This window comes from Stomoxys calcitrans, chromosome 3, assembly GCF_963082655.1.
Source record: "Stomoxys calcitrans chromosome 3, idStoCalc2.1, whole genome shotgun sequence".
Classification (NCBI taxonomy): Eukaryota; Metazoa; Arthropoda; class Insecta; order Diptera; family Muscidae; genus Stomoxys; species Stomoxys calcitrans.
Genome location: NC_081554.1, coordinates 144,784,427 through 144,811,704, shown reverse-complemented (window position 1 = coordinate 144,811,704; position 27,278 = coordinate 144,784,427). Strand labels below are relative to the sequence as shown.

At 37.7% G+C, this 27,278-nt stretch overlaps 1 protein-coding gene across 1 annotated transcript in view; it reads left to right on the top strand.

The window, feature by feature from the left end:
* The window catches only part of LOC106088824 (uncharacterized), a 381,905-nt gene that overhangs the window by 70,338 nt on the left and 284,289 nt on the right, over nt 1-27,278 (top strand). Inside the window, exon 2 of the mRNA XM_059366031.1 lies at nt 325-346. The gene's annotated coding sequence lies outside the window, so the exon portion shown is untranslated. The remainder of the gene's footprint in view (nt 1-324; nt 347-27,278) is intronic.

The following is a 27,278-nucleotide window of genomic DNA, read 5'->3' as shown; positions in this document are numbered from 1 at the left end:
GGGGCGAAGTAAAATTGAATGAAAAATTGCTTAAAGCCATAAAACTCACACAAAAGCAAATGTAATGAAATCTAAATGTGTTTTAATAGAACCCACATTTTATTTCAACCAAACGCATGCATAGGAGCGGGAAGGAAAGTAAAAATCTTGTTACAGATTAAGAAAAAAATAGCAAAGAAAAGTTTACTCTCGACCACCATTGGCAATGGGGTGTTAGGGGTTGATAACAAAAAAAAAGTCTTATAAAGTTGATATATTGCAAATCGTTTTAAAAAGAATTTAATTAAAATAAATTAAAATTTGTTTATTTGTTTCATGTTTCAGCTATAACACATGCAGAAAAAATGTAAGTAACCAATGAAATTTTTTTCCCTTTCTTTCTGGCAATTATATTACGACAAAAAAGCAGAAATTGACACGTTTACATTTTTAAAAACTGTATAGGACGATTACTTTTTTATACCCACCACCGAAGGATGGGGGTATATTCATTTTGTCATTCCGTTTGCAACACATCGAAATATTCATTTCCGACCCTATAAAGTATATAAATTCTTGATCAGCATAAAAATCTAAGACGATCTTGACATGTCTGTCCGTCTGTCTGTTGAAATCACGCTACAGTCTTTCAAAACAGAGATATTAAGCTGAAGTTTTGAACAGATTTTTTTTTCGTCCATAAGCAGGTTAAGCTCGAAGATGGGCTATATCGGACTAGATCTTGATATAGTCCCATATAACCTGATCCACCGATTTAGGGTCTTATGCCCATAAAAGCCACATTTATTATCCGATTTTGCTGAAATTTGGGACAGTGAGTTGTGTTAGTTCCTTTAACATCCCTGGTAATTTGGCAGGGATCGGTCCAGATTTAGATATAGCTGCCATATAGACCGATCCTCCGATTTAGGGTCTTAGGCCCATAAAAGCCATATTTATTATTCGATTTTGCTGAAATTTGGGTAGTGAGTTGTGTTACGTCCCTCAACATTCGCCTTCATCGGATCAGATTTGGATATAGCTGCCATATAGACCGATCTCTCGATTTAAAGTTCTGGGCCTATAAAAGGCGCATTTATTGTCCGATGTCGCTGAAATTTTAGACAGCGACTTGTGTTAAGCCATTCGGCATCCTTCCACATTTGGATTTAGCTGCCATATAGACCGATCTTTCGATTTAATGTTTTGGACCCATAAAAGGCGCATTTATTGTCCGATGTTGCCGAAATTTGGGACAGAGAGTTGAGTTAAATCCCTCCACACATTTCTCCAATTTGGTATGGATCGATCAAGATTTGTATATAGCTGCCATATCGACCGATAACTCGATTTAAAATCTCGGCCCCAAGAAAAGGCACATTTATAATCCGATTTAACTGAAATTTGACACATTGACTTATGTTCGGCTTTTCGACATCCATGTTGTATATGGTTCAGATCGGTTTATTTTAAGATATGGCTACTTAAAAGACCAATATTTTTATACCCACCACCGACGGATGGGGTATATTCATTTAGTCATTCCGTCTGCAACACATCGAAATATCCATTTCCGACGCTATAAAGTATATATATTCTTGATCAGCGTAAAAATCTAAGACGATCTAGACATGTCCGTCTGTCTGTTGAAATCACGCTACAGTCTTCAAAATTAGAGATATTGAGCTGAAACTTTGCACAGATTCTTTTTTTTTGTCCATAAGCAGGTTAAGTTCGAAGATGGGCTATATCGGACTATATCTTGGTATAGCCCCCATATAGACCGATCCGTCGATTTCGTGTCTTAGGCCCATAAAAGCCACATTTATTATCCGATTTTACTGAAATTTAGGACAGAGAGTGTTGTTAGGCCCTCCGAAATCCTCCATCAATTTGGCCCAGATCGGTCCAGATTTGGATATAGCTGCCATATAGACCGATCCTCCGATTTAGGGTCTTAGGCCCATAAAAGCCACATTTATTATCCGATTTTACTGAAATTTAGGACAGTGAGTGTTGTTAGGCCCTTCGAAATCCTCCATCAATTTGGACCAGATCGGTTTAGATTTGGATATAGCTGCCATATAGACCGATCCTCCGATTTATGTTCATAGGCCCATAAAAACTACATTTATAACCCGATTTTGCTGAAATTTGGGACAGTGAGTTGTGTTAGGCCCTACGACATCCTTCGTCAATTTGGCCCAGAACGGTTCAGATTTGGATATAGCTGCCATATAGACCGATCTCTCGGTTTTAGGTTTTGGGGCCATAAAAAGCGCATTAATTGTCCGATGTTGCCGAAATTTAGGACAAAAAGTTAAGTTAAGCCCCTCCACATATTTTTGCAATTTGGTCTAGATCGATCAAGGTTTTCATATAGCTGCCATAAAAACCGATCTCTCGATTTAAAGTCTTGGCGCCATAAAAGGCGCATTTTTAATCCGATTGCACTGAAATTTGACACACTGACTTATGTTATGCTTTTCGACATCCACGTCGTATATAGTTCAGATCGCTTTATTTTTAGATATAACTACTAAAAAGACCAATATTTTGTTATATACAATTGAACAATAACTTTTACTTATTAGTATCTGGTCCAAATCGGAATATATATTGATAAAGCTGCTATGCGGCATAAGGTATGAATTTTGCACCGGATTTTGAGGAAAGGTGGTTCACATATATATCCGAGGTGGTGGGTATCCAAAGTTCGACCCGGCCGAACTTAACGCCTTTTTACTTGTTTGCTTTTGCCTAAGAAGAGTTGCCGGGAAAAGAACTCGACAAATGCGATACATGATGGAGGGTTTATAAGATTCGGCCCGGCCGAACTTAGCACGCTTTTACTTGATGTTGTTATAATCGAGTTCCTACCAATGGTTTCTCTGGGTGCATGTGTGCCAAATTCGGTTTAAATCTCTTCGGATTTAGATATAACTCCAATACATAATTTCGTCCGATTTTAACACATATATTGTAATCATTTACTTCGTTTGTTAACCGATCTTCAAAAAAAATTTTTCATTAAGGTTCCTCTTCAGATCACTGGTAACCATCACAGAATTCTGTTCATATTTAGATAGAACTCCCATATATGACCAAATTGTACCACAAAAGTATGTGCGGATTATGGTCGAAATTCTTCATTTAAAATTTAAGCAAATTTTAGTTTCGACGACTTAGCCTGCATACCCAATGTGGTGTAGTTTATCAAAAAGTTGGCTTCGCCCGTCCTTTTAAAAATTAATTATGCCTTTAAGTTCTTTTGCTTTCGCATATATAAATACCTACTTAGGTAGGGAGATTTTTTTATAGCGCAGAATATTTTCAAACAATGCACACTACTGCATACTCGTACTTACCAACACTGATTGCTAGCTGACTGACCATTACTTAATGAGAAAACTAATAACTTGTCATTTCAGAGTAAACCATTTTGGTCATGCACTATCTACCAAATGGAAGAGATACAAGAGATAAATAAACTAAATGAATCAATTTTTCGTGTAACAATGTAACTTTTGCTGTAAACAAAACCAATTTTGATATAAAAGAATTTTTGAACTTAAACATAAAGGAGGCATACTTTACCACAGACGAAGTTCCTTAAGGTTCTGCAATAAACGAAGTGACTTTCACATCAAATACAATAGTAGCAAATTCTCTATTAACGTTCAACAGTGGAGTGGCATAAAATGCGCATGTATATTATTACGAAATTTCGGTGAAATTTGAAACAGTGTTCTATATTAGATCCATCATCGTCTCATCCAGAGGAGAATTATTTTAATATGCTCCTATGTGCGATCCCACGAGTTAAGGTCTTGAATCCATAAAATGATAATATGTTATTCCATTTAACTGAAATTTCGAACAGTAAGCGCCATTATATATAGAAATCCGTGACGAATATAGTCTGGAGCGGACCATGTTAAGCTGCAGCTTCCCAATTTAACGTCTTAGATTTAAATAAGTAAAAGCGTGTAAAAGCGTAAGTTCGACCGGGCCGAATCTTATATACCCTCCACCATGGATCGCATTTGTCGAGTTCTTTTCCCGCCATCTCTTCGTAGGCAAAAACAAAAAAGGATATAAGAAAAGATTTGCTCTGCTATTAGAGCGATATCAAGATATGGTCCGGTTTGAACCACAATTATATTATATGTTGGAGACCTGTGTAAAATGTCATCCCAATCGAATAAGAATTACGCCCTTTGGGGGCTCAAGAAGTAAAATGGAGATATCGATTTATATGGGAGCTGTATCGGGCTATAGACCAATTGAGATCATAATAAACACGTATGTTAACGATCATGAGAGGATCCGCCGTACAAAATTTCAGGCAAATCGGATAATAATTGCGACCTCTAGAGGCTCAAGAAGCCAAGATCCCAGATTGGTTTATATGACAGATATATCAGATTTTGAACCGATTTTAAGTTTATTTGGTACAGTTGTTGAAAGTAAGAATAAAATACGTCATACAAAATTTCAGCCAAATCGGATAGGAATTGCGCCCTCTAGAAGCTCAAGAAGTCAAGTCCCCAGATCTGTTTATATGACAGCTATATCAGGTTATGAACCGATATGATCCATACTAAGCACAATTGTTGGAAGTAATAACAAAATACTTCGTGTAAGAGGCTAGAGGCTCAAGAAGTCAAGACCCAAGATCGGTTTGCATGGCAGCTTTATCAAAACATGGTCCGATATGGCCCATTTACAATACCAACCGACCTACACTAACAAGAAGTATTTGTGCAAAATTTCAAGCGGCTAGCTTTACTCCTTCGGAATTTAGCGTGCTTTCGACAGACAGACGGACGGACGAACGGACAGACGGACGAACGGACAGACGGACGGACATGGCTAGATCGATACAAAATGTCGCGGCGATTAAGAATATATTTACTTTATGGGGTCTCAGACGAATATTTTGAGTAGTTACAAACAGAATGACGAAATTAGTATACCACCCATCCTATGGTGGAAGGTATAAAAATTAACAAAATTTCCTTCTGATTTGTGGAAGTTTTGATAAGAGATAGTGGGCATCCAAACTTAGACCGGTGAAGCTAAATGGAGTCTCTTTTGTTTATTTGATATTCTTTAAAGCAATATTTAATCCAGGTGCTTCAGAGAAAAAGAGGAGTTAGTTTTATTAATTTCCCCTTAATCGGATATAGGGTCTAAAGTACTCATATTGGGCAACCTTCGGCGACTTAAATCAATAAGAAATATCTGTGCAAAATTTCAAAATGTAAGTTTTGTTAGTTATTATTGCTTACACTCACTATCTCGTGAATAGTCAATTTGTTGCAAGTACTAAATTTCGTTTTTAGAGCAATTCCAATAATATAAACAAGTGTAATCACTGGCGACGATTTCTACACTTCTTTACTTCCAAATACTTATGTGATGATTGATCAATTACTATTCCCAGTTTTACTTTTTGGTTATCCCCTTTTAGATCTGCTTGAGTGCTAATTCATTGAAGCTTCAAATTTGCGCTTAGCCAATATTTAAACTTCATTCATGTACAAAAAGTAGCTCTTTTATTTTACACTTTACTTAGGAAAATATCCGTTTTAGTTAAAAAAACAACAACTTTTTTCTCTCACTTGTAATAGAAAGCAGCAAGAAACCATCTGATTTAGGTTTAATGATAATGGCTGATTCTTTTTTCGTCTACCCCATTCACATCAAAAATCAACGTTTTTTTTCATGTGCGGCTAACCCTGTAAATCCTGTGCTTTCATCAAACTTTAATCAATTCTTTGCCAGGCACACATATACTCACACTACGGCTCTCTTAAAAGTAGCCCTAATCTTTGTTGTGAACACTCGGCGGAAGTAGTCAGCCATAACGGTTCCATATAGATGTTAAGCCACACATACACAAGTAAAGTCTCGCTACGCAAGAGTGAACATTTTTTAGACATGCATATAAGTATGAGTAGGCGTATATATTTTATCCTCCTGCACCCAGGCGTTTCTTTGTGTATCCTTTTCCCATAAAGACAAGCTAAAATTGTCCCTAGAAATGCTATTTAGTTAAAAGAGGCTTAAATTTATAATAAAACTTAGAGGCATACCATGTCAATGAAGTTCGACTTTTGTATTAAGCCTTTATATTTTTATATTTGTAACCACAGAATGGGCATACTACAGTCTGTCTCTCTAGAAATGTGTTTTATATACAAAATCTATCATTTTTCTTGGCTTAGAGATGAGGACTGTTGCAATTGGAAGATATCGTTTTAGATGTGTATATAGCTCCCACTTGGAAAAATATTGCAATAATATGGTCATTTTTATAACCAATCCTCGAGAAATTTATCGCGAAGAGTTCTACAACGACTCCTGACATTACTAAAGATTTTCATGGGATTGATTTCCAGATTTTGATATATCTCTTACATGTATCGAACTATTTTACTAAAGCCTTTACAAGCGCATTTATGAACCGATCTTAACTGCACAACGTGTTCCTTTTTGACATCGAAATCTCTTCAAGCTTATTTGTAGTTCCTTTATATATTCTGGTCCAAGTTTGAGTTTAATATTGCAATAATTTGGTCATTTGTTAACCGATGATCACGCAATTCGGCATTTAGCATTATCTTTTGATTGTAGAAATTTGTAGAAGGTTAGGTAAGGCAGTCTGCCAAAATACTCCCTTAGATGTTTTCGTCCATTGCGATACTACTGGAGCAAGAGAAGAAATGTGCCTTCTACAGGGTGCGCCAGAGAAACTATTTGCAAAACTCCCGAGCGGTGAGTTGGGCGGGGAGGGAGTCGAAACGGGGCGCATCTGGAGGGGAAGTCCACAAATTTATTTCTCTCTCCAGAGCAGTGGGCCTTCACTGACTTGAGCTTCTTTTCTAACGGTCGCTCACTTGTTGCAACAAAATGTACCTTCCGGAATAATTGGATCTTATATTTTGAAAGAAAACGAGCGCGCAGTTACCATGAATACAGGAAAATGAATAAAAGTTAGAAACGTGTGATTTCTGCAGCACACATGGCACGAGTCTCAATGAATTTGTGCTCTAATTGCCGCACTCCAGATTTGAGTCCATGCGATTTCTTTTTACAGGGTTATTTGAAATCCCTGGTTTATGTCTATCGACCAGGGACTATAGCACACGTCAAGAACATTCACGACTGCCAACATACTGATTGATATGCTGCAGAGAGTGGACACAAATTTAAATATTCTTCTTGACTAGATCCGGCCAGACGGAGCGAGAACTCACCAACGTTTTAAGGATGCAACGCTACATTTCATTTGAATGTTGATCATCAAAAGCAATAAGTTTGTATCGGCCTCGATACCAGCCTGAACCCAGACAAGGACGTCAAAGTTTACAGATGACAGTCCATTAACTATCCCACATCAACTCATCCTACACAGTAAAGCAATCTATAATCTAAGATTTATCTTAGATAAACCCATAATCTAAGATTTATCCTTATTCGTAGGTTTTTAGCAATTACAATGAGCCACAGACCCAAAACTATAAAATAAAGATGCTATCATTACTTTAGATTTTTTTCTCCAATTGGAGTCGAGCTTAATGACCATGAGAATTATGTTAAGCAGAAAGATTGGATTATTGAAAAGTTACTGAAAAAGTTTCCTCATCAACAGATCCTTGAAGCAGAAAGTTTGGATCATTGTAAAGTTTTATTAGTTTGAAAAGAGGGTGAGGATATTAATCCGCCCATGCCATTAGGGACATACACCTAAGCCAGTAATCGGCTTGTTGTGCGCTCTTATTACTAAATAAATGGTGATTTTTTAACTATTATCTTTTTGGCATCCATGGTTTAAATGGCTCACGCACGTTTCGTGTTTTGTTTCACTATCAAACATCTTTAGTTTGGTCTATAATTTAACTATAAATAGTCTAACAAACGAACAACGCTTGCAAATTTATAGGCTTGACCGTAATTCTTTGAAGATGATGCGAATCGTAACTTAACTGTGAATGGTGAGCGCTACCGTGAGATGGAATCTTACTTTTTTTGCCTAAAATGCAAGAGCTTGACTTGCATGACATGCGGTTTCCACAAGACGGTGCCACATGCCACACAGCACGCGTAACTATGGAATTATTGAGAGGCAAGTTCGGTGAACATTTTATTTCATGTTCCGTACCGGTCAATTGGCACCTAGATCGTGCGGTTGAACGGCTTTAAATTATTTTTGTGGGGCTATGTTAAAGCTCATTTCCATACAGACAAACCGACTTCAATTGACGCCTTGGACGACAACATTGAAGCATTTATTTGTGCGATACCGGCCTAAATGTTGGAAAGAGTATGGCAAAATTGGACTAAGCGGATGGACCATTTGCATGAAATAATCTTCAAACATTCAATTATATGGATCCTACTATATATTCAAATAAAGATTTCATGCATTTTTTTTTTTTTTTAATTTTATTTATTTACTTATGATAGTAATACAAAAGCCTTCGCGGCCAAAAACGGATTGCTAAGAATACATTCACAAATACAAAAATGTATACCTATATGTATATACAAACTTTATACATAATCAAATTCATATACGAAAATTCAATTAGCTCCCCAGCCTTAAATATGCACTCAATTTCAAATTAAAAGTTTAAAAAGTCCTTGCCCGGTTAGCATTCCAAAAAAAAAAAGAAATCCAAAAAAGCAGATAAGTGGAATCAAAAGAAAAACAAGTCTAGAAGTTTAAGCATTATTAGAATGTGAAAAGATTCGTAGCTCAGTTGGCAATAAATTCCAACAACTCGCCAAACGAATTGCAAGAGATCTCTAACTTATAGACCTGCATATATAGGGCAAAAAGATATAAGTACTTCTACTTGAGCGAGAAAAATTAAAATATATACATAATGTCACTGGCACTCCACTTTTAACGACCTTGTAGAAAAATTTAGTATTGCGTAGATCAATACATCTGTAAAAGGATGTGCCCAGAAAGACTTTTACGTATATGGAAGTTTCACCACGAACATTATACACAAATCTAACCACCATATTCATTATTCCCTAATACTACTTCCAATCCGTACAAAATATGCAGAATTAAAAAAGCGTGAGCAAGTGACTTTTTACCCATAATAGTATGTTAATACCAGCTGAGTATAATCTTCGCAGAACACCATAAACCCGAGAGTGAACAATGTCAATATGGCTACCTAAATTCAAATCCTTGTCAGCATTTAAGCCTATCTACATAATTGAAGCGCGAGTTCCGTACCAATATGTCAAACTTAGATTGCAAATGGGATCCAAACAACATAGCCTTTATATTCAAGCGATTTATAGAAAGGGGGGTAAGACTAGGCCACAATAAGACCCTATGTAGAAAAGTGTTCACTTCGGATTCCAAACGATTGTCGGAACCACGATCAGCACTAAAAAGCAGATATCATCGGCAAAAACAAAAGAGTTACACTGGCTTGATATTAGGATTTCTGAAAAATCATTAATGTAAAGTTAAAAAAGTAGGTGCCCTGAAACCGAACCCAATTCACAATTCAATTTAACTCAACAAATTGAAGCAGATATGGAAAAACTAAAGTTGTTTCTAAGCTTATCAACCATAGTCCTGAAGCAAATGGAGTTAAAAGCTTACGTCAAGTCAAGAGATAGAAGAGCACTAACTTTATCATTATAGATTCAATAAGATGTAGCAACATAGAAGTAGTACTGTGACCTGAGCGAAGGGCATATTGGGAATCTAAGATATTTCGTTTGGTATTCATCATTATCTGCTCTTTAAGAATATGTTCAAAAACCATTTATGTGTAGCCGCGAAAGCCGGGCAATGACATAGGAAATGCTCGAAAGTCTCATCATCTTCTCCACATGCCCTAAACATGGTATCAGTTGCTGCACCGATTTTGCATAAGTCAGATCGTAGTGTAATGTGTCCAGTTATAATACCAAAAACTTTACTCACCTCCTGCTTGCTTCCTTTCCCTTACTCCGGTATGGCCCGGCACCCAAGCAATACGGATCGTGCTATTCTCGGAGAATGCGTTAATCTGCTTCTTACACTCCAAGACTATTTGTGCCTTTACCGTTCTGGTTGTTATTGCCCTTATGGCCATAAAGATGTTCACACTCGACGTCCTCGCATTAGCACCACACCACCTCACGCATTTCGTGATCGCCTGGATCTCCGCCTGCAGGACCATTTTATGTTCAGGCAGTCTAAAACAGATCTGGGTTCCCAAAATTCACTCATTTTGTTCTCTAGTTTTGGTCCATCATGGTGTAACATGATCTTCCAGATGGCAATACCAGGCTTCCGTCAATCCAAGACTGCACGCATCACATATGCGAATTGCATAAGGATGATGTTTAAATAGCACAGAAATGAGCTGACTAACCGAGACCTTCAACAGTCTTGTGGATATGAGCAAAGAGACGGTAGTGAACAGGAAAATCTAGTCACCTTTTGAAACGGAACTTATACAAGGAGCTGCTACATATACATTCAAGGATCTGTTGATCAGGAAATTTCCTTCAGTAACTTTTCAATAATCCAATCTTTCTGCTTAACATAATTCTCTTGGTCATTAAGTTCGACTCCGCTTTGGATAAAAAACAACTAAAGTAATAATATACACACGACAGGCCTGTAATAGGCTTACTTAAATGATAGCATTAATATGCTGGTGGTGGTGTGGTGCTAACTTAATATCATGAAAAATATATTTCACCAAAGGAAAATTTTCCTTTAAAAGTTGGAAAGTTTTTTATCTTTAAATGAAGTTTGCTTATCTTTGGTCTGAATCTAAAAAATTCGGAAACCAAATTTTTCAGAGAAGGCCTATTCTTTTACCTTGTCCACAACTGTCATCACCAAACTGTTCTTAGCGACATTAGCAAAGGTTCTTGCACTCATATTACTATTGTCCGCCCTAGTTCTTTTGAGCATGTGATGCCATCTATTGTAGATTACCGCAGCTTTTTAACTGACTGCTGTGCCGTTTCAAAATCGAGAGGTGTATCTTTTGGTATGCAGCGAATCTCCGAGCCCTATTAAGGAAGCATCCCTCCTTATCGGTGAGTTTTTACGATAATTCACACCAAGCCTTTTTCCAAGCACTCAAAGAGCGTATTGGTTTGCCAGAGAATACTGATAGTCTAGGGTAAATTATAGGCATGCGAAGATAAATAGGTTCGGCCTTGTGCTGAAGACTCGACATATGTGTGTTCGTCAAAAGCCCCTGCAGACTAGACCTATACAAGTTGCAGAATATTCTTGCGCGAAATGTCAAAACGACTGCTCCAATCAAAGTTCAATGTGAAAGTCTATATCTAAATCTGAACCGATTTCTATTCATAATGAAAATAAAACATAATAATGTACTTTTCGTTCGACCTATGCCTTTGTAAGCGAACACATGTACACTTTTCTCTTACAGTCACTTCAGTTTTGCATTGTGTAACATTAGGTTTATTGAAATTTTGAACTAAGAAGGTATAGCAGCTGCCTTTTTAGAATATTGATGTGCTAGTATTTTCGAAGGCAGATGACTTTTTTATTCCCAAAAACGTTTGCTATCAAAAAACCATCATTCATAACATTTTTATACTGAATTTATGTTTCTGTAAAGATTCGACCGTTTTAACCCCAATCCATTCGCATGTCGATACCATTTTTTGGGCTTGATATTCTTAGCCTTAATAGGCCTTAAGCCTTTTTGTGTTGATGCCGGCACTGAGTAAGTGTGTGTGTGCTATGTTGGTTTTTACTTGGGGTTTTCTAGTCAATAGAGATGGAGAGTAGAAACTAAGAAAAGCACACCAAACTTGGTAACAGATTTAATGGTGTGTGTCCTTTTTTTTATACACAAATAAATATACCCATACAGTCCCACATTGGTTTAAGTCATGTGCCCAAAGATATATACAAAGGGATCTTTAGTCTTATCCACATCCGCACACATACAAGTGCATAAACATTTATACACTTTGTGTTCTGTGAAGTGTGGCTTATCCACAGATTTGTCTAGCTTCAAAGGTTGCCTAAGTTGTGTTTTTTTCTTGTTGTTCAATTGTTTTTCTGGGAAGTTTAAGATAAACTGTTTTTTTTTATTTTTGTGAGTAAAAAAATATGGGAACAATTTTACGAAAATCAATACCTACCAAGTTCGGAAAACTATTCTTTAAAGCCATTTAAGGAAATATTTATTTAATGATGTTGTAGGAGGTGGTGTTTTTATACCCTCCACCATAAGATGGAGGGTATACTAATTTCGTCATTCTGTTTGTAACTACTCGAAATATTCGTCTGAGACCCCATAAAGTATATATATTCTTGATCGTCGTGACATTTTATGTCGATGTACCCATGTCCGTCCGTCCGTCAGTCTGTCTGTCGAAAGCACGCTAACTTCCGAAGGAGTAAAGCTAGCAGCTTGAAATTTTGCACAAATACTTCTTATTAGTGTAGGTCGGTTGGTTTTGTAAATGGGTCATATCGGTCCATGTTTTGATAAAGCTGCCATATAAACCGATCTTGGGTCTTGACTTCTTGAGCCTCTAGAGTGCGCAATTCTTATCCGATTGGAATGAAATTTTGCACGACATGTTTTGTTATCATATCGAACAACTGTGCTAAGCATAGTTCAAATCGGTTCATAACCTGATATAACTGGCATATTAACCGATCTTGGGTCTTGACTTCTTGAGCCTCTAGAGTGCGCAATTCTTATCCGATTGGAATGAAATTTTGCACGACGTGTTCTGTTATGATGTGCAACAACTGTGCCAAGTCGGCCAATAACCAGATATAGCTGCTATATAAACATATCTTGGGTCTTGACTTCTTGAGCTTCTAGAGGGCGCCATTCCTATCCGATTTGGCTGAAATTTTGCATGACGTATTTTATTCTTACTTTCAACAACTGTGTCAAATTAGGTTCAAATCGGTTAATAATCTGGTATAGCTGTCATATGAACCGATCGACCAGAGGTCGCAATTATACGCAACATACGTCTTTATTGTGGTCTGAATCGGTCTATAGCCTGATATAGCTTTCATATAAACTGATCTCCAGATTTGACTTCTTGAGTTATTACAAGCCGCAATTTTTGTCCGATTTGGCTGTAGTTTTGCATGCTGTGTTCTGTTACGACTTCCAACAACTGTGTCAAGTACGGTCCAAATCAGCCTATAACCTGGTATAGCTCCCACGTAAACCGATCTCTCGATCATCCTTTTTCGGTTCCTAGACGCTTTAATTTTTGCTGGTTTGACAGAAGTTTGGTATGTAGAATAAAATTGTGCCCTCCAACTAAATTTATTTTGTATAAATTTTTAGCTAAAAGTAGCTAAAATTTAGGCTACTTTTAGTATTTAGAGCACACAATAAGCCGACTACTGGCTTAGGTGTATGTCCATAGTGGCGTGGGGTGGATTAATATCTGATCCCTCTTTTCAACCCTACATTAACTAATCCACACTTTATTTAGTATCAAAATTATTTTTTTTTTTTTGATTTTACCCCAAATATATAATTCATGTTCGGGCCTTTTCCGAGCACTATTTTTATAGCAATAGTCCTCTGAAATACGTTTCAAACGTATGTAAGAGCAATATCTGCGTCACATATTAGTAATCTATATCTGAATTTAAAAATTTGTAATGATCATTGAATGATCTCACTATCAGGAAGAAATAAATATAGCTGGATCAACTCACAAAATAATTCTTGGCTAATCGATGTACTTATGTATTGTAGTATATCTAGTCATCACAAACTTGTGATTTATGTTAGTATTTCCCTGTTCGACAGTAGTTGTGAATAATTTTCTTCAGTGTTTGCCTTTGCATGCGACTTTTATTAAAATATTCTTTCCTTGAAATGGAAATTCATATAAAATCAAATCTGATCACTTAAGTGCATACAACTAAAACTAGTCTCTACATCATTACAGTTCAGTGCACATGTGTGGGTGTACTGAAGGACTTAGCATGTCCTTGGCTTTTTAAGCATTGAATGCTTTGATTCTTTATGCTGCTACAGCCATTCAATGTTATCATTATCATCTATGGGGTTGTCATTGACGCCACTCGGGTTGTTATTACTAACATAGCTTAAGTGTTGAAAGTTTTCTAGGTCCTATGGCGGTGGGGTGCTGTTCCTCCTGCTTGGTATTCACTCTCTTTATTATTGTTATTTCAAGGAAAAATGTCCTTGCCAACGAATTAATCCCCATTTAATTACTGTGTACAGGGTAGAGCGTAATTAGTGGATGTATGTATACAAGCTCTTAACGAAATTTATGTAAGCATGTCTGGGAATGTGCATCCTTTTAAAATGGTTTCTTTTATTCTTTGGCGTCTCGTTAGATATGCACTTAACATACATTTGCACAAAAGCGTTTTTAAGTAGTCGTTGGGTTGAAATGAATAACGCTATAATATGTTTATAGTTCCTGTAACTTGGCATGAGCAAAATAGTAATATTTTACAAATTTTGCTTCAATTCTGGCTTCGAATCCTTGCGTTTGGACACAAAATTTGGGACACGAAACGTCGTAATATAAACATGGGCATAAAATTTTATATTAAAAAGCGAGCTAATAAATAAGTATGTTCTGTGGCATAATTTTTGTTTTATCGTCTGAAGGATAAGTCAGTTGTTCCTTATCAAATATTCCTAAATAAACAATATAAAGTAAAAAGTGTTTCAAGTCATAATTAGGATGTCTATCCAAATTATAGTTAACGATTTAACGCATATCTAATTCTAAATTTGTTGCTCCATTTATTAAAGGAGTAATACGATTATCTAGCATACAGAAATATTACTTCACTAAGCTCCTCACGCCCAAAAAGTGATTCCTTTTCTAACTCTATTCTGCACCATATACAAAACAAAAGTCGGCCGGAGCCCACTATATAAAACCCTACTCAACCTAATCTACATACTACTTTTAATATAAAGAACTTATCTCCAAGTCTAGTCAGACTTAACATGTACACACCTATCGAAATATCGAATTGAACCTTGAAAGATTTTTACCCACCACCGAAGAATGGGTATATACATTCTTGATCAGCGTAAAAATCTAAGACGATCTAGCCATGTCCGTCCGTCTGTCTATTTAAATCACGCTACAGTCTTCAAAAAGATATATTGAATTTTTTGCACAGATTCTTTTTTTTTTTGTCCATAAGCAGGTTAAGTTCGAAGATCGGCTATATCGGACTATATCTTCATATTGCCCCCATATAGACCGATCCGCCGATTTAGGGTCTATGACCCATAAAAGCCACATTTATTATCCAATTTTGCTAAAATTTGGGACCGTGAGTAGTGTTGGGCCCTCCGACATCATTCTTGAACTTGGCTCAGATCGGTCCAGATTTGGATATAGCTGCCATATAAACCGATCTCTCGATTTAAGGTCTTGCTCCCATAAAAGGCTTATTTATTGCCCGATTTTGCCAAAATTTGGGACAGTGAGTTGTGTTAGGCCCTTCGACATCCTTCTACAATTTGGTACAGATCAGTCCAGATTTGGATATAGCTGCAATATCGACCGATCTCTCGATTTAAGGCTTTGGGCCCATAAAATGCTCATTTGTTGTCCGATGTCGCCGAACTTCGAAGTAGTGAGTTTAGATAAGCCCTTCGACATACTTCTGCAATGTGGCACAGATCGGTCCAGATTTGGACTTAGCTGCCATATAGACCGATCTCTCGATTTAAGGTTTTGGGCCCATAAAAGTCGCATTTATTGTTTGATTTCACAGAAATTTGGGACAGTGAGTTGAGTTAGGCTCTTCGACATATTTCTCCAACTTCGTCCAAATCGGTCTAGATTTGGATATAGTTGCCATATAGACCGATATCTCCATTTAAAGTCTTGGCCCCATAAAAGGCGCACTTATAATCCGATTTCACTGAAATTTGACACAGTGACTTATATTAGGCTTTTTGACATACGTGTCGTATATGGTTTAGATCGGTTTATTTTAAGATATAGCTACTAAAAAGATCAATATTTTGTTATACACAATTGAACAATGACTTGTACTTATTAGTATTTAGTCCAAATCGGAACGTATTTCGATATAGATGCTAGGTGACATAAGGTATGAATTTTTCACCGGATTTTGACGAAAGGTGGTTTACGAATATACCCGAGGTGGTGCGTATCCAAAGTTCGGCATGGCCGAACTTAAAGCCTTTTTACTTGTTTTACGATAGAACAAAAGTAGTGGACTTCTACAACCTTAAAAATTCATATCGGATAAAACATATATATGGGAGTAACATTTAAGTCTGGAACGTCAAATATAATATCTCACGCCTAATATTTATGAGATCTGAAAAAAATTGGGGATTCTACTGTCTTAAAAGTCCATATCGGATTATATATACATATGGAAGCTATATCTAAATCAGGTCCGATTTTATTGAAGTTATGCGCACGTATTCAGACCCCAAATAAAACGTCTCATGCTAAATTTTGTAAAAATGGGACCAAAATTGTGGCTGCTGCAGCCTCAAAATTCAATATCGGATGAAGGTCTATATATGGGAGCTATATCTAAATCTGGACCAATTTTGAAATAATTTCACACTTATTAAGACGTCAAATAAAACACTTCATGCTTACTTTTATAGATATCGAATCAAAATTGTGGCTGCAACAGCCTTAAAATTCCATATCGGATGAAAGTTTATATTTGGGTGCTATATCTAAATCTGGACCGATTTTGACGAAATTTTTCACACGTATTAAGACGTTAAATAAATTTGGCAAATATCGGACCAAAATTGTGTCTCCGACACTCTTAAAAGGCCATATCGGATGAAAGGTATATATGGGAGCTATGTCTAAGTCTAACCGATTTTGACGGTCCATATGTAGACGTCGAATAAAACACCTCGTGCTAAATTTTGTCAAGATCGGATCAAAATTGTGGCTTCTACAGCCTTAAAAGTCCATATCGGATGAGAGATATATATTGGAGCTATATCTTAATCTGAACCGATTCCAAAATCAATAGCGTTGAGCCAAAGAAGTGACATGTCCAAAATTTTATGACAATCGAACAATAAATGCGACATGTACCTTGATCGCAATAATATATGAACAAACAGACGAATATAGCTAAATCGACTCAGGAAGTGATTCTAAACCGATTCTTAACAATTGGCTTAGCTCTTCACCTTCTTATCGTTGCAACCAAATGCACAAACTTATAATACCCTGTACCAAGGTGGTGTAGGGTATAATGACATTTTAGTAGGTCTTAATTTGAAATCAAAACAAGTAGTATAGAGCAGAACCAACTACAACAGACGATGTTTATGGAAGCCGTATCTAAATCAGATTTCGTTTTCTAGACAAACTGATAGAAAAAGAAAATTGCATGCTAAATTTTGTAGAGATCGTTCCAATATTGAGGCCTCAATATCGTTTAAAAACTTTATATCGAAGGTGTACCCAAAATCTGGTGTGATTTCGAAGAAAATTTCCTCGTCCTGTGAATAAATTTGTAAAATTCTCTAAAATTGTAGCAACTAAAGCCATAATAGCTCATATCGGGAGAAAAATATACATACAGATCATATCGGGAGAAAGATATACATTTTTTTTCCAAAATCAAAAGCGACTTTTCTTGGGTCAAAAACGTGTCTTGTGGAAAATTTTACGATAAACGAACAACTAATGCGACTCTGTACCTTTATCACAAGAATTCAGGGATGGACAGAGGGACAGACGGATTTTAAACCAGAACATAATTATTCTCTTTTGAAGCGTAGCAAGGTAAAATAAAGTTAGGTTAGGTTTAAGTGGCAGTCTGCCAGACTCACTTGTGATACCACAGGAACAGAAGAAGGAAGATGCCTTTTATTGTAGTTCCTACGTTGAACCGTCCGTCGCTTTAAAAGCCCAACATCCGCTAAATCAGAGAGGTTCTCAAAGAAATGAGAACATAAGTGGAACTCCTTCTGAGTGCCAGTGCGAGACACACACAAAGAAGGTGTTCTATAGACTCTTTTTCTTCGATGTCACCACAGCTTCTGCAAAAGTTGTTACTTGCAACTTTCAGTCTGTCAGTATGTTTTCCGATTAGACAGTCACCAGTCATGACTTATACGTCGGGCCAGTGACTGCAATGTGGTAGTCCTCTTCGAATCTATATTAGCCCACATAGTTTTGGACTGCTTACAGGCCCTTCTTTCTGATCATATATCATTCGTTGTCCTTCGGGCCTGGTCTCAAAACTTAGTCTACATGTTGCTAGAGGCATACCCACAGATATGTTTCCCTGGGATGTGTAAGGTAGTTCCTAGTCTCACAAGCTTATCCTCTTTACAATTCCCTACGATATCTCTGTGGCCCGGCACCTAGAACAGGTTAATTTTGTACTGTTCAGCCATATCGTTAAGAGATCTGCGGAAGCCGAGGGCAGTTTTTGTGTTCAGAAATAATGACTGCCTGGGTGCCTAAGAATATATTTCTGCCATCACTTCCTTAATTGCAAGGATCTCCGCTTGATGCACACTGCTATGGTTGGCTAACCTTTTCGATATGACCAGTTTGGAACCATCCGTATTGAAGTTTAAGTAACTTCTTTTACAAGGGATATCGTAGTTCAAATCGGTTCTATCAGGAATAGTGGTACAGTACTTGTTCTCAAAAAGCGGCTCAGGAAGTGTGTAATCCACACTGCCTGGAACATCGGCCATTGTATCAAGAATAACACAGTGTCCGTAGCCGCCACATGACCAAAGAGAAAGCTACCTTAGCCTTACTGCAGTGGTCGCAGCAGTTTGGGTAGCTACAATGTCCAGAGGTATTAGATGTAGCATTAAATTCAGTGCATCAGATGATGTCGTCCTCAGTGTGGCGGTGATGCACAAACAAGCCATCCTTTGGATCCGTTTGAGTATTGAACAGTAAGTGGACTTTTGAAGCGCCGTCCACCAGACCACAACACCATATAGCATTATAGGTCTGACAACTGCAGTATATACCCAGTGCATGACGCGTGGTCTTAACCCTCAACTGTTGCCAATGGGTCTCTTGCAAGTGTATAGGGCATGAGTTGCCTTTTTTGCCCTCTCCAAAATGTTGGATTTGAATTTCCTGTCCAGCAAAAAACCCAGGTATTTTGAGCTTTCAAGAGTCAGGGTACCACTGCAGGTAACTTGTATGTGCTACTGAAAAAAACTAATTCTGTCTTGCACGAATTACGTCTAGACTACTTACGGTAGCTAACTTAGCTGTTGCACGTAGAGCCTACTGAAGTATATCTCTTATATTGCTGGGACACTTTCCCCTAAACTCAAAAGCCACCTCATCAGCATACGTGATCACGAGGTGTTCCTCTGCTGACCCATATTTTTAGATCCACAGATCCCAAGACTGCAGTAATGCATTTTTTTAGTAAGAAAATTATTAATAAACTTTATTACGGTAGAGTTAGTGCCTAGAAACTCCAACTCCTTCAAGATTAACGTGGGTTTTACATTATTGAAAGCACCCTCATCGTCAAGAAATGCTACCATTGTATATTCCTTGACTGCTCCAGTGGCGACACGTTTGTATCAACTTCTCAAGAGTCTTCAGCATAAAGCATGACAGTCTAATAGGACGAAAATCTCTCGCCTTCGAATGGCAAGGATTTCCTGCTTTTGGAATGAAAATTACCTTTGTGTCCCTCCATCCCACAGGTACATAAGACATGCTGTTACAAGCAGAGTATATCTCCATAAGCTGAAGATCCAATCTATCAGACACAGCTTGTAATTTAACCGGTTATACATAATCAGGGCCTGGCGACTTCAAGCAGTCGAAACTTCTTATCGTCCAAAGGATTTTCGGCTCAGACACAATTGCCCTAATTACCTCCGACGAATGCATAGCAGTGCAAATCTCTTCTGGCGACACGTTGTCCGTTGGAGAATTTCCCGGGAATTGTGTATCAACGAGTAGTTCTAGTGTTTCCTCACTACACATTGTCCATACATAGGACAGACCGTAACAGGTCTAGAGGACAGAATCATACTAAGCCTAGGGCCTCAAATACATCCTCCACGGAGCTGCAGATTTCCACCCAGGATTTTTTCTGAGCCTTTCTCAGCTCGCCCATATATTTTTTTAACTCAGCCTTATTCATCCCTTAATCGTGTGGGGCTCTTGTGGCTTTTGCTCTGTTGAAGAGTTTTCTGCAGTCCTTACTTAGACCAATCACTAGCTCCACCATCGCAGTCTCAGTTTGCACCTTGGCTTGTCACCATGACATGCTGACACAAGCTGACACAGGGCCTTCGTGATCTGCTTGACCACAATGTTTATATCCTCCGCAGTTCCCACTTTCTTTTCTAGTCTATAAAGGGAAGACGTGCCGAAATTTATCCCAATCTGTCTTTCTTCTGTTTAGCCGAGGCACCACTTGCAGTATATTCTCCAAGGCCGAAACTAATATAGCGATGATCAAAGAAGCTGTGGTCATCCAACACTTCTCAATCGCATATTCTTGCGCTTATATCTTCAGATACAAAGGTAATTACTCGTACCTGCTGCCTATTCCTGGAAATAAAGGTCGGTTTATCCCCCTTTATTACAAATCGCCAGATTGCAACTTATAATATATTCGATATGCAGCTTACACCTTTCGTCGACATCAGAACTTCCCCATATCGGGTGATGTGCATTAGCATCACTTCCTACAACGAGGAGCTTCTTCCTTGCAGAAGCGGCTTCAACTAGCAACTTAAGGTTTGAAGGTGGAATCTCTGAATCGTATGCCATATATAGGGAAGCCAGCCAGTAATGAGACTTATTTATTTCAAGGCTGGCTACTACTTAATCTTCAGTGCTTAGAGACGGAGGAAGAAAAAAATTTAGACTACTCTTTACAAGAATACAGGCTATGTGTCTCCCATTCCCGTACTCTTGAGAAGTTTAAATCCCGAAATTCTTAGTCCACGAACCATTCCTATACAAACCCATGGTTCCTGGATAAGAACCACGTCAAATCCCCCTGCCATCCGGAAAAGCTTCAGTGCCACTGAAGCGTCCTTACAATAGTGGAGATTTATCTGCAGAAACCGGACCATAGTCAGAATTCAGAACTTACACCACTGTTGCGTTAGCCTCGACCTCCGATTCCGCCAGGAATCCTAACAAAATTCGTTAGATCTTGTCATGATGAGCTTCCGTACGCATCCAGGGGCAGTTGAGAAAGCAGTGGAACCACTCTTGCTCTGGACTCTGGTCACTTGCGGTGTGGACGATTCCTCCTTAGATGCTGTTTGTTTATTTGTGGCTAACAACTTTTCTTGTCCAAATTTGTTCACACTTGTGAAAATTTCATATGTATTTATAAATTTATATTCTTTCTATTCTATATAAGAACAAGTAAAAGCGTGCTAAGTTCGGCCGGGCCGAATCTTATATACCCTCCACCATGGATCGCATTTGTCGAGTTCTTTTCCCGGCATCTCTTCTTAGGCAAAAAAGGATATAAGAAAAGAGTTGCGCTGCTAATAAAACGATATCAAGATATGGTCCGGTTCGGACCACAATTAAATTATATGTTGGAGACCTGTGTAAAATTTCAGCCAATTCGTATAAGAATTGCGCCCATTGGGGCTCACGGAATAAAATAGAGAGAACGATTTATATGGGATCTGTATCGGGCTATAGACCGATTCAGACCATAATAAACACGTTTGTTGATGGTCATGAGAGGATCCGTCGTACAAAATTTCAGGCATATCGGATAATAATTGCGACTTCTAGGGGTCAAGAAGTCAAGATCCCAGATCGGTTTATATGGCAGCTATATCAGGTTATGAACCGATTTGAACCTTATTTGACACAGTTGTTGAAAGTAAAAATAAAATACGTTGCAAAATTTCAGCCAAATCGGATAGGAATTGCGCCCTCTAGAAGCTCAAGAAGTCAAATCCCCAGATCTGTTTATATGGCAGCTATATCAGGTTATGAACCGATTTCAACCATACTTGGCACAGTTGTTGGATATCATAACGAAATACTTGGTGCGAAATTCCATTCCATTCGGATAAGAATTGCGCCCTCTAGAGGCTCAAGAAGTCAAGACCCAAGATCGGTTTATATGGCAGCTATATCAGGTTATGGACCGATGTGAACCATACTTAGCGCAGTTGTTGGATATAATAACAAAACACGTCGTGCAAAATTTCATTTCGATCGGATGAGAATTGCGCACTCTAGAGGCTCAAGAAGTCAAGACCCAAGATCGGTTTATATGGCAGCTATATTAAAACATGGACCGATATGTCCCATTTACAATACCAACCGACCTACACTAATAAGAAGTATTTGCGCAAAATTTCAAGCGGCTGGCTTTACTCCTTCGGAAGTTAGCGTGCTTTCGACAGACGGACGGACGGACGGACAGACGGACGGACATGGCTAAATCGACATAAAATTTCACGACGATCAAGAATATATATACTTTATGGGGTCTCAGACGAATATTTCGAGTAGTTACAAACAGAATGACGAAATTAGTATACCCCCCATCTTATGGTGGAGGGTATAAAAAGGACATTGACATAGTTTCGGGTACATTTACTCTTTTAATCTAGGAGCTGCTTCACAATATCGTTGCAAATGCAAGTTACTGTATGTACTGTACTGTGTACATACTTGTGTATGCATTCCATAGCATGGTTGTTATCAAAACAAAACTTTTTGCTGAAAAAATGTTGCTTTCAAAAGTTAGTTGGTGCCTAATGCAAATTACCGTAATGAGGATTTATGCAACAAAAGCATAGAATTTTAAGAAAACAGGAAGACAAAATGCCTTTTAAACCAACACGAGTGCTAGCCTAGAAAATGTTCTTAGGAAGTATTGTAGTACACTTTCAATGTTTAGCTGTTACAATGACACTTTTTGGCAGTGTTAGTGCATATTCTGGGAACGGATCAGCATGAGTGTAGTCGTAGGAATCATTACTTTTAGAAAATTTAAAGGAGTTTTTAGACTTGTGGTCTTCATGTCTTTACTTTTCCTAAATCAAGTCTGGTCACACGAAAATTGTCCATTAATTGATTGTTAAATATGCCGCGTTCTATTGGACGATGTAACACGAACAAAAGAAAACGAATGCATCTACTATGAAATAGAGGCACTTGTGACCCAGTTCGTGAGCAATTGATGACATTCGTACTTACAGATAAACCTCGATTGTCCGGTTCGCTCGGGTACGAGCTTAGCACGGAAAATCGAAAACACAGTTAATGGAGTGTTTTTATACCCTCCACCATAGGATGGGAGGTATACTAATTTCGTCATTCTGATTGCAACTACTCGAAATATTCGTCTGAGTATATGAGTATATATATTCTTGATCGTCGTGAATTTTAATGTCGATCTAGCCATGTCCGTCCGTCTGTCTGTCGAAAGCACGCTAACTTCCGAAGGAGTAAAGCTAGCCGCTTGAAATTTTGCACAAATACTTCTTATTAGTGTAGGTCGAATGGTATTGTAAATGGGTCATATCGGTCCATGTTTTGATATAGCTGCCATATAAACCGATCTTGGGTCTTGACTTCTTCAGCTTCTAGAGTGCGCAATCCGCATCCGATTGGGATGAAATTTTGCATGACGTGTTTTGTTATGATATCCAACAACTGTACCAAGTATGGTTTAAATCGGTTTATAACCTGATATATCTGCCATATAAACCGATCTTGGGTCTTGACTTCTTGAGCCTCTAAAAGGCGCAATTCTTATCCGATTTGAATGAATTTTTGCACGAAGTATTTTGTTATTATATCCAACAACTGTGCCTAGTATGGTTCAAATCGGTTCATAACCTGATATAGCTGCTATATAAACCGATCTGGGGTCTTGACTTCTTGAGCCTCTAGAGTGCGCAATTCTTATCCGATTTGAATGAAATTTTGCACGACATGTTTTGTTACGATATCCGACAACTGTGCCAAGTATGGTTCAAATCGGTCCATAACCTGATATGGCTGTCATATAAACCGATCTTGGGTCTTGACTTCTTGAGCCTCTAGAGGGCGCAATTCTCATCCAATTTGAATGAATTTTGGCACATATTATTTTGTTATGATATCCAACAACTGTGCCAAGTATGGTTCAAATCGGTTCATAACCTGATATAGCTGTCATATAAACATATCTGGGGACTTGACTTCTTGTTTTTGCCTAAGAAGAGATGCCGGGAAAAGAACTCGACAAATGCGATCCATGGTGGAGGGTATATTAGATTCTGCCCGCCTGAACTTACAGGGCACTATAACTTAGTGCATTTGTTTGAAACATCCAGAAAGATAGAAGATAGACCCATTGATAAGTATACCGATCGACTCAGAATCACTTTCTGATTATGTCCGTTTGTCTGTCTATCCGGCTGTCTGTCCGTCTATATTAATTTGTGTATAAACTACAGGTCGCAGTTTTCATCCGATCGTCTTCAAATTTGGTACAGGCATGATTCTCGGTCTAGAGACGATGCCTATTGAAATTGGAAAAAATTGGTTCAGATTTAGATATAGCTCCCATATATATTTTCGCCCGATTTGTAGTAATAATGCAATAAAGTGCTCATTTTTCCGAAAGTGGGCAGGAAGGATTTTCTCTTGACTTTCGACATTATTGGTGAATTTCACAAAAGTCGGTTCAGATTTAGATATAGCTCTCGTATTTATAAATCGCCGATTTTAGTTCCTAGCGCCACTTCCAGTCGTGAGAATAATAGAATGTTAAATATAAACCTAAAATCAGGTCTATTTTTGATATGAAAAGAGTTAGAAAATGTTTTGCTTTATGTTGTTAACAAATATTGAAAGGGAAAATTGTCATCAATTGAAACGAGTCATCTAGAATAATGATTAGAGCGTATACCTTGAAAATATAATTTTCTTGCTACAACTCTCGGCTGTTACAAAAGCTAACGTTTTGTAATTAAATCACGGTTTCATATTAAATTAGACTATATCAAAGAGCTGAGCATTTGAGTGCTTGGGGGATGGGAGAATGGCCGAGTTGAATGTGTTAAAAACATAGTGTTCGCCTATCTCCAATTGGACCTTCCCAAGGGTTCGAAAACAGCATTTTTTTAATTATTTAACCTTTAGTTTCAATGCTTTATGTTCAAAAATTACTTGTGAGAAGTAAAAACTGAACTCAAAATTAAAAAAATGTCTTAGCTGTTAAAAAAATGTTAAACTCATAACTACTACTATTAAAATTTCCCATGAACATGTTATTAAGAAACAGGGGATACTTCTCTCAAATCAATGAGTGAGGTACGATTAAAGTTTAAGCTCAATGATAAGGGGCCTCTTTTTTAATGCCAAGTCCAAACGGCGTGCCGCAAAGCGACACCACTTGGTAGGGAAGATTTAACATGGCAGGATATCTTACAAATGTAGCCAGAATTAGTTAGGGGATAACCAACGCTGAAATGTTGAGCCTTCTTCATTCTCTGACCATGTGTGGTCTGAATCAGTTCTTAATCATATATTCCTCCCATACAAACCGATCTGCCGATCTTACTTCTTGCACGTATATGAGGGATGTATTTCTTGTTTTGAGTTGCCATTAACTTTGGTAATCATGATGGTAAATAAGATTTGGCTCAACCGAACTTGACACGGTTTTACTTATTTTCGCTTTTAAAGACCTTTGAACCCATTAGCTGGCTTCCACTTTGATAATAAAAGCAAAGTTACAGCTTAATAAATCGTTAGTATTACCTAAGAAATTACTTCACCTCTACTCTGCAAGTGTTTATAATTTGTGTTTTTTTTTAGAAACATTTTGCAGGTTTTTTTGTTTTCTCCTCCGCTAAAAAATGTATCTTTCTTTGATGATTTAGTTTATCTGGTTCTATTGTAAAGAAAGCAACGTCTTCCTTGCATTTTTAACTATCACACTTCTTTATTTCTACCTCAGTCTGTGATGCTTGGCTCACCATCATTATTGTTGTCTTTGTCAGGGGCCAACATCTTCATCGTCATTAAATGCTGTACCAGCCATTGTCATCATTCACTCAAACCTTCTTCTTCTTGGCTAGTGTTTTATTGACCAATCTTCCCAAAACTTTGTACAACGTTTTTTCGACGACTTCCACAATATCTACAATGTTTGCTCGAAATCGGTTCAGATTAAGATATAGCTCCCATATATATGTTCGTACGATTTTGAGTAATATTGCAATAAAGTGCTAATTTGTTAACCAATTCTCTCAAAATTTAGTATGAAAGATTTTCTTACGTCTTTTAATATAACTGCTGAATTTCATAGAAATCGGTTCAGATAGAAATATAGCTGTCATATTTGTATTTCGCCCTATTTTCAGTAATGCGCTTGCAGTGGCCCTAGACACTGCATTATTATCCAATTTGGCTGAAATTTGGGACAGTGAGTTGTGTTTGGCCTGCCGACATCATGTTTCAATTTGGCACAGATCGGTCCAGATTTGGATATAACAGATTTGGATATAACAACGATTAAAAGTTTTGTGCCCATAAAAGGCGCATTTATTGTGCGATGTGGCCAACATTTTTTACAGTGAGTTGTGTTGGGCCCTTCGGCAACAAAATTTGGTTCAGATCGGTCCAGATTCGGATATAGCTGGCATATAGACCGATCTCTCGATTTAATTTTTAAGGCCATAAAAGGCGCATTTATTGTCCGATGTCGCCAAAATTTGGGACAGTGAGTTGTATTGGGCCTTTCGACATTCTTCTTTAATTTGGCTCAGATCGATCCAGATTTGGATATAGCTGCCATATGGACCGATCACTCGATTTAATGTTTTGGGCCATAAAAGGCGCATTTATTGTCCAATTTCGTTGAAATTTCGGACAGTGAGTTGTGTTACGCTCTTCGACATTTTTCTGCAACTTGGTCCAAATCGGTCCAGATTTAGACAAGCTGCCATATAGGCCGAAATCTCGATTTAACGTCTTGGCCACATAGTAGGCGCATTTATAATCCGATTTCACTGAAATTTGATACAGTGACTTATGTTGGGCTTTTCGACATCCGTGATGTTTATGGCTCAGATCAGTTTATTTTTAGATATAGCTACTAAAAATCAATATTTTGGTATACATAATTGAACAATGACTTGTACTTATTAGTATTTGGTCCAAATCGGAACATATTTCGATATAGCTGCTATGGGGCATAAGGTATACATTTTTCACCGGATTTTGAGGAAAGGTGGTTTACGAATATACCCGAGGTGGTAGGTATCCAAAGTTCGGCC